This window comes from Nyctereutes procyonoides, unplaced genomic scaffold (genome assembly GCF_905146905.1).
Source record: "Nyctereutes procyonoides isolate TBG_1078 unplaced genomic scaffold, NYPRO_anot_genome, whole genome shotgun sequence".
In the NCBI taxonomy this organism is placed as follows: domain Eukaryota; kingdom Metazoa; phylum Chordata; class Mammalia; order Carnivora; family Canidae; genus Nyctereutes; species Nyctereutes procyonoides.
Window position 1 is genome coordinate 53082254 of NW_026575126.1, and position 8239 is coordinate 53090492.

General features: G+C 44.4%; 1 pseudogene; it reads left to right on the forward strand.

Annotated features, from left to right (window-relative positions):
- Positions 1-6648, forward strand: part of LOC129519853 (acyl-coenzyme A synthetase ACSM1, mitochondrial-like) — a 49213-nt pseudogene extending 42565 nt beyond the window's left edge.
- Positions 6649-8239: the final 1591 nt, after the last annotated feature.

Genomic DNA, 8239 nt, shown 5'->3' on the forward strand with positions numbered 1-8239 from the left:
GTGAATGGGTGACAGGCACTGAGGGGAGCACTTGACGGGATGAGCACTGGGTATTATTCTGTATGTTGGCAAATTGAACACCATTAAAAAATAAATTTATTATTAAAAAAAGAATTTTAGGATGAGTATTTCTATAACACTGAGATTTTGATAGGTATTGTACTGAATCTGTAGATAGCTTTGGGTAATATTGTCATCTTAATAATTTTAAGTTTCCAAGCAATACAGTAAATCTTTCCATTCATTGATGGCTTCTTTCATTTCTTTCAGCAACAATTTTTATATTTCAGTGTATGAGCCTTTCACTTTCTTGACTAAATTTATTCTTAGTTTTATATTCTCTTTGATGCTATCCTAAATAGAAGAGTTTTCTTAATTTCTTTGGTCTATATATAATATTTTCTGGTTTTTAGTTCTTTGTTCATTTTTTCCATTAGTTTTTGATCACATTAAACATATTTGACTTATTATTTTTCCTTCTAAGTTTTTATTTAAATTCCATTTATTTACCATACACTGAAATATTAATTTCAGGTGTAGAATTTAGTGATTCATCACTTACATACAACAGCCAGTGCTCATCATAACAAGTACCCTCCTTAATCCGCATCACCTATTTCACCTGTTCCCTGGCTTCACCACCCCCCCAACCTCACCCCTCCTCTCTGGCAACCATCACTTTGTTCTCTACAGTTAAGAGTCCATTTCTTAGTTTTCCTTTCTCTATTCCCTCCATGTTTAGGTTTTTTTCTTAAATTCCACATTTGTTTCTTGAACTCTAGAAATCAGATTCTCCCACTTTCCTAGGGGTTGAGGTTGCTGGCATTTTGCTATTGTTTTGGTTTTGGTTTTGGACTTTTGAAGGCTATAGTAGTCCTTTGTTGTGGTACTTTTGCAAATTCTTTAAAGAGTGTTGTTTGTCATGTGTGATCACTGAAGTTTATGATCCCTTAGTTCATGTTCAGTTAATGTTTTGACAGAGATTTCCTTGAGTGGCAGGAGCTCAAATGAACAGAGTAAAACATCACCAACCAAAAAAGAGAGAAAACAACCACTGTGCAGACCAGCTCAGGGTTGGAACACAACTTCACCACTTAGCTGGACTTGCTCTGAACCTAGGGATCAGCCTGAGATGAAGGCTTAAGGTCTTCTCAGGACTTTGCTGAGCATGCATCTTGCCCAAGCAGGTTCATGGCTGCCTAAATTCCCTCATGTACATAGCTGTCTTGAATATCCTAATTTCAAAAAAAGAAAAATCTCACCCCAGCACTTCCCTCAGATCTTGAAGGTCTATTGTATATCTCCACCCATAATCTCTTACCTCAGGTGCCTTCACTTTTGTAGTCTGCCCAGTAACTTCTATAAGCAGCACCTGCTGCTATTTTTCCATGTGTGTTCTGAGTTATAGAAAATGAGTACCTTATAACTGTCCTTCAAGCAGCTCCCAGATAGGTTAAAACAAGTGCACATAATAACCATTATTTTACTTTAAAACATCTCGTTTTTTTTTTAAAGTTGATTTGGTATCACAAGAGGGACAGTATCATTTTCCAAAAACAGAAGGCAATTATAACCGTAACTATAATGCAAATAAACAATTCTTCTTGAATTCGAGCTAACGCCATGCTGAGTGTAGAGCCTTACACAGGGCTCGATCTCACAACCCTGAGATCATGACCTGAGCCGAAATCAAGAGTCATCTGCCCAGCCAACTGAGCCACGCAGATACTCTGCATACAATGATCTTAAAATAAACAGTTTAATTAGAAAAATAAAAGCCCTATAGGTTTCCAGAAGGATCATATGAGGTAGTATTTTGGGAAGGAAATTCACTTAACAAAAGTTTATTGACACCTCTCATTTGTCCAGGCACTATGTGAATGCTAAGCTGAGTACAATAAATAAAATAAACAGGGCCTGTGTCTAATGGAAATTTTATTCTACTAGAGTACCACACAAAAGTGAGTTAGTGCTTTAGAAAACTATCCTTAAAATTGCCTCAGTATTGTCCACTAATTGACAAGTAGTGTTAATTGAGTACTTGGATGTAATGAAAATAGACTCAAAGAGATTACAAAACTTGCCCAGGTGCCACATGGAGCCAAGGGCAGGATCCAAACCCAGATCTGAGCACCAGATTGTGGCTCATCTCTAAACTCATTGCCTTCAACAATGGGGTGGTGTTCTCTTTGCAGGAAAATCCAGTAAAGACAGCTGAAATAGAGTGTGGGGACTTTTACAACTCTGGAGATAGAGCAACTATGGATGAAGAGGGCTACATGTGGTTCCTGGGGAGGAACGATGACTTCATCAAAGCCTCTACGTAGGTGTGGCTGACCTGAACTAGGAGGATTCACCCTCATTTGCCTCATGGAATCTAGCTTGTCCCAACATTCAACCATGCGTGGTGATGGGACTCTCAGGCTAACTCTGAACAGAGCTCTGTCTCAGGGCCCTTTTCTAGGGATATCTATGCACCTCCCCCCAACTCTGCATCCAGAAAAATCAATCAAAATGTAGCTCAAGATGGTCTGCAAGAGGAACCATAATAAGACATTATGCAATTTGAAGGGTTTAGACAGAAGACTTTACTTAGGCCCCATGGGCTAAGGAAGCTTACTCTATGTTTAGCTCCTCTAATGGGACACAACACGTCGTTGAAAAAAATAATAGCAACAACAGAAACCTTTATGGGGCACTTACCATGGGAAAGCATGCTCTGCAGTGCCTTATACAACCCACTTCTCGATGCTAGAAGATAGATGCAATTTTGCCCATTGATAGATGAGGAGCTGAATTACTGACTGTGAAGAAAGTTCCCTAAAGTTTCAAGAGTACTGGGTACAACCCAGATTTACCAACGTTGTCTGGATCCACGTCAGTTGTCCCTAAACGTTACGTGATTTAGAAAGAAAATTAAAAATTATACATTGCACCAGAGTAACAAGTTCCCTTGGATATTTCAGGGAAATTGAATTTGTTTACTTTTTAAATTTCTAAAACACGGTAAAATAATGGGGAACAGCATGCAGAATTTGCATGACTGTTTAAGATAAAGGTTAAGGCTCCACTAGGTTTCATGCCAAGGGTGGCTGCTTGAGCCAAGTCCCTGAGCTCAGGGAGGACTAAACATTCACCTGACCAAAGGCAGTGAGGTGAGAAACTCTGGGTAGTCTGTGAGGGTTGTATTTCTCAGGGCGGGGTGCCCATTCTTCATGTGTGGGGCCCGTGACAAAGCCAGGTGACAGATATCTGGCTCCCCGTGACACTTATCCTGCATGCCAAGGGAGGACGTGACCCTCCAAAACATGAGACTTGAGGGTCTGGGTTACCAGGCCCTGGCACCTGCTCAGAAACCCAGAAGGAACCATGGACCCTCCAGGTACCGCATCCAGCCCGCAGACGTGGAGAATGTCCTGGCTGAACAGCCAGCGGTGGCTCAATCAGCTGTGGTGAGCAGCCCGGACCTGATTCGAAGGGAGGTAAGAAGGAGGACACAGAGGTCATCGTGTCTGTGTGTGGGTCCTGGAGGGCACGTGTAGGGGAACCTTCCACGAGGTCTCATCTCCCCTGCCTTGCACCTAGGGTGGAGGGAGGGCCCAGGCCGTGTGCATATGCATTTACACTGTGTGGTCACCAGAGGACAGTGTGGCCTCAACTGTTTATGACAGAAACTGATGCTTGAGAATGTGGCTTGCTGCTGGGGCTGCTGCTGCCAACCTCCTGTTTACTGAGCCCTTCTTACCTGCCAGCTCATCTCTCCCTCACAGTAACCTAATTAATTAAGGGCTCTGATACCCTATTTTAGAGATAAACAAACATAAGGAGATTAAATAACTTGCCTGATCACAAAGCTATTAAGTGGTGGAGCTGGAATGGGAATCTGAGCTGTCTGGCTCCAGACCATGTATTCATGGATTCAACTACTGTGTGCTGAATGCCTACTGTGTACAAGGGCCTGTGCCCTGTAGTAGGAACATAAATAACACAAAAATAATTACCAACGTTTATTTAATGCCCACAGAATTCTGCCTACAATAATAGTAAAAATGGTGCTGATAATGATAGGAATAAAAATAAATTTAAACTAGTTTCATGTTTTATATGAATTATCTCAGTGAATCTTTTTTAAATATTTTTTTATTTGAGACAGAGAGAGAGAGAGAGAGAGAGAGAGACAGAGCGCACAAGCAAGGAGAGGGAGTGCAGGCTCGCCACTGAGCAGGGAGCCCGACTTGTGGGGTGGGGTGGCACTCATTCCCAGGGCCCCTGGATCATGACCTGAGCTGAAGGCAGATGCTTAACCAACTGAGCGACCCAGATGCCCCAATCTCAATGGATCTTGACATACATGCTCTGAGGAATGAAGCTGTCTGTTCCCACATCACAGAGAAGGAAATGGAGGGCCAGAGAGGTGAAATAATTTTCCAAGGCAAAGAGTAGAAATTGGAAGCATGGAAAACTGGTCCTGTTATTTTCCAGAGTTTCAGCTGTCAAATTGTTTTTCCATTTATTTCATAAACATTTACTTTTTAAACTACACACTTGGTTGTCACTCCTGCTGAGCCTCCACTCTGGTTCTCCACTGCAGGTGGTAAAGGCATTTATCGTCCTGATGCCAGATTTCCTTGTTGCATGACCAGGACCAGCTCATCAAGGAGCTGCAGCAGCACGTGAAGTCAGTAACAGCCCCGTATTAAGTACCCCAGGAAGGTGAGTGAGGGCAGAGGGATGGGATCTGGTCCCCTCCACTGGGCCCTGGGACTCTGCTGCCCCAGATCCATAAGGTGGCTGGGCTGAGCTTATGTAGCCAAGGAATGAGCATTTTTTTCTACCGGATTCAACTTAAGGGTTGAGAGGACTCATTAATCAGATGGAACCTCTATTCTGTGTCAGAAAACAAAAAGGATCCATGGTTGGCATGTCAACCTAAAGAAAAAAAAATCAGTCAAGAGCCTAAAAATATCTGGGAAGGTTATTTGTAATCTTGCATAATTTGAAAAAGAAATTCAAGTCAACAACTCCCACACTTTTTAAAAACATTATTTGGGGACGCCTGGGTCGCTCAGCGGATGAGCGTCTGCCTTCAGTTCAGGGCATGATCCTGGGATCCAGGATCAAGTCCTGCATCCGGCTCCCTGCAGGAAGGTTTCTTCTCCCTCTGCCTGTGTCTCTGCCTCTCTCTCTGTGTCTCTCATGGATAATTAAATAAATCTTTAAAAAATAAATAAAAACATTATTTGTATTAAGAAATATATTCTAAATTGCAACCCAATACGTATGTTGATACATAAAAAAACAAAAGCTAACAAATACTTATTCTAGCATAAAATACATTCTGATAGTTATTATTCTACCTCATTTGTTTTCAATGCCACGTGTGACCTATGAAAATGTTCCACAATAGAGAAATGATTAAATTATTCATGGTATTTAATGCTGTCCTATGATTTAAAAAGATGATGCATATCTTTTATTTGTAACATAAAACATCACAAAAATATCTTATTAAGAGACAAAGCAGACTGTGAATAAATACATATAATATTATTTGATGTGTTGAAAAAGGCATTTGACAGGATACCTGTAAAAAAAAGTTAACATGTCCTTCTTTAGTAATACTATATTGCTGTGTTTTATGAAGTTTATAATCGAGACATAAAGGTATACAGCGAATATTTATTGAACATTTAGTGTGTGTTCCAAGCTCTGGACTCAAAGATCTCCATGTATTGTTATTTCATTTAATCCCCTCCCAACCTGAGATCGTACAAACATCTATTTTACAGAGTGGAAATGGAGGCTCAAAGACTCAAACCAAATAGCCTGAGGTTGGAGCGAATCAAAGGGCAGGGCTAGAACTCAGACCCATGTGTATCTGACAATAGAGTTCACGCTCGAATGTTAGGCTGTGCTGCCTCATAGAGAGCAGAACAGAGGATGCATACCAGTTAGGATGGACTAGATGTTACAGTGAGTACCCAGTAGTCCCACGTCCTAGGAGCTTCTAATACGGGAGGTATCTTTCTTGTCCTGCCACATGTCTACATGGTCTTCCTGGGACCAGGATAAAAGAGAACCCACCATAGGTAGCGTCCAGGAGCCGGGAGAGATGGCCAAAGGAGGTGGCCAGACTCCATTGTTCTGTTCGAGGTGGCACACCTCACACGCACTCACATTTCACCGGTCAGAGCGCATCACAGGGCTGCATCCAACTTCCCTCATCAGAGGACACCCTGACATGCTTGGTGGAGCCTACTGAGGCTACCACATGGTTCCAGCCCGTCCATGGAACTGCACAGGGGCAGAGGAGGGGCATGGGGCATCGGTAGGAAATGACAGTAGGACTAAGTCAGGAAGGGTTTGCTTTATCCTCACCAGGTGCAATTTGTCCCAGAGCTGCCCAAAACCATCACTGCAAGATTAAAGGAAGTGAACTTCAGAAAAAAGGGATATGGTCAGATGTAATCAGCAAAACCCTCAGAAACCACTGTGTCATCTTGGCCAAATCCCTGATTGCCTCAATTTCCCCACTCTGAGAAGGGTGAGGAGGGCAGTGTTGGGCGTTGATTTGTAAGAGCATCAGGAGTGCCCACGTTCCTGCATCTTTGTTCTTTCAAATTAATGTCAGCTACACTCCTGCTTCCATGTCCCCGAGGAGTGCTCAGAATGTGGCTGGGGTAATAAACTGACATCAGCATCCAAGGGGACCTTGTGTTGTGCTTTTATTCTGTGAATGAACTGGTGCTATGTGCTGTCCCTCCATGATTCTCCCTGAGCCCCATCAGATAGGACTCTGGGGCCAGAGTCTGTCTCCTGATTCCAGGGGTCCATTCAACCACCAGGACACAGAGGTCTGGGGAGGGACCCTTCCTTGGCCCCAGGGGTCCACCTCTGCCTGGCTTGCTCATGCCCTGCTGGAGGGTGAGGCCAGGGCCAGAGCTAGTGAGGTGCTGGGGAAGGGGGAAGGGGCCAAGGGCAGCCCAGCCTGGTGAGACCACTTGCCTGCCAGAGCATTCTTCACTGCTCCATCCACCGCCCCACGGATCTGCTGCCTCTGCTGCCTCTGCTGCCTCTGAATGCTGCTGTTGCTGCTGCTACTGCTGCTGCTGCTTCCAGGTCCCAGCCTGCACCAGCATAGGTGTGGGAGGGATCTGCCCTTTGGGGACCCAGGAATCCTGCAAGACTTCTCCAGCCCTTTCCAGGGATGCCCAATCCCCCATTCCTTCGAAGGAGCCCAGGAGCTCCATTCCCCAGTACTCCCTAGGGGTCCTCACTCACTCACCCTTCCCAGGGCCCAGGAATGCCTCAGCCTTGCCAGGGGCCCAGACCCCTCCCCACACCTTATGACCTCCTCCTGCCATCTGGAGCCTAAGAGATGATTTCTACAAAGGGCAAGGCTTAGCACAGGCCTGAAACAGGAGTGACCTGGCTTGGCACCAGTGTTTTCATTAACAGCTGTGACACTTTTAAGGCACTGGATCTAGGAAGACACTTGCCCCATGAAGATGATGATGCTATTGTCCATGGGTGCTCAGCATGTGGCTTCCTCTTGTCTTCAGCACAGTTGCCTATGACACAGGTATGGACACTCCCATTTTACAGAAGGAAACCAGCCCAGGGTCACCCAGCTGTAAGCAGCACAGCTGGATCTCAAACTCTAGGCTCCTGGTCCTGTCTCCAGGGCCATGAAGGGTTGCCTAGATGGGAGGCTGACACTAGCTTTGGGGACACTTCTTTTTTTTTTTTAATAAATTAATTTTTATTGGTGTTCAATTTACCAACTTACAGAATAACACCCAGTGCTCATCCCGTCAAGTGTCCCCCTCCGTGCCCGTCACCCATTCACCCCCACCCCCCGCCCTCCTCCCCTTCCACCACCCCTAGTTCATTTCTTTGGGGACACTTCTCACCCTTGAGTGATCTCACCTGTTCGGGGGCCCCAAACTCTGTTCACTGCTATTTCTTTCCCTGTCCCTGCTCCAGTTATAATTAGGGTGACCCTGGCCACCCTTCCTGGACTTCCCTAGTCCCCCTTATAGACTGGGCCTCTCTCCCATTCACTTTCGGGCTAGTCTGACTTCACCTCTTCTGTAGCTGGTGTCTCCTTCCTTAACCAGGACAGACACACTCTGGGACTCTTGAGGCAGGCAGCAGCATCTAGACAGAATTGAACACTGTTCAATTTTGTTATCTTAGTTTTTTTGTTTTAGTTCACTTTTTATGTTTTTATATATAT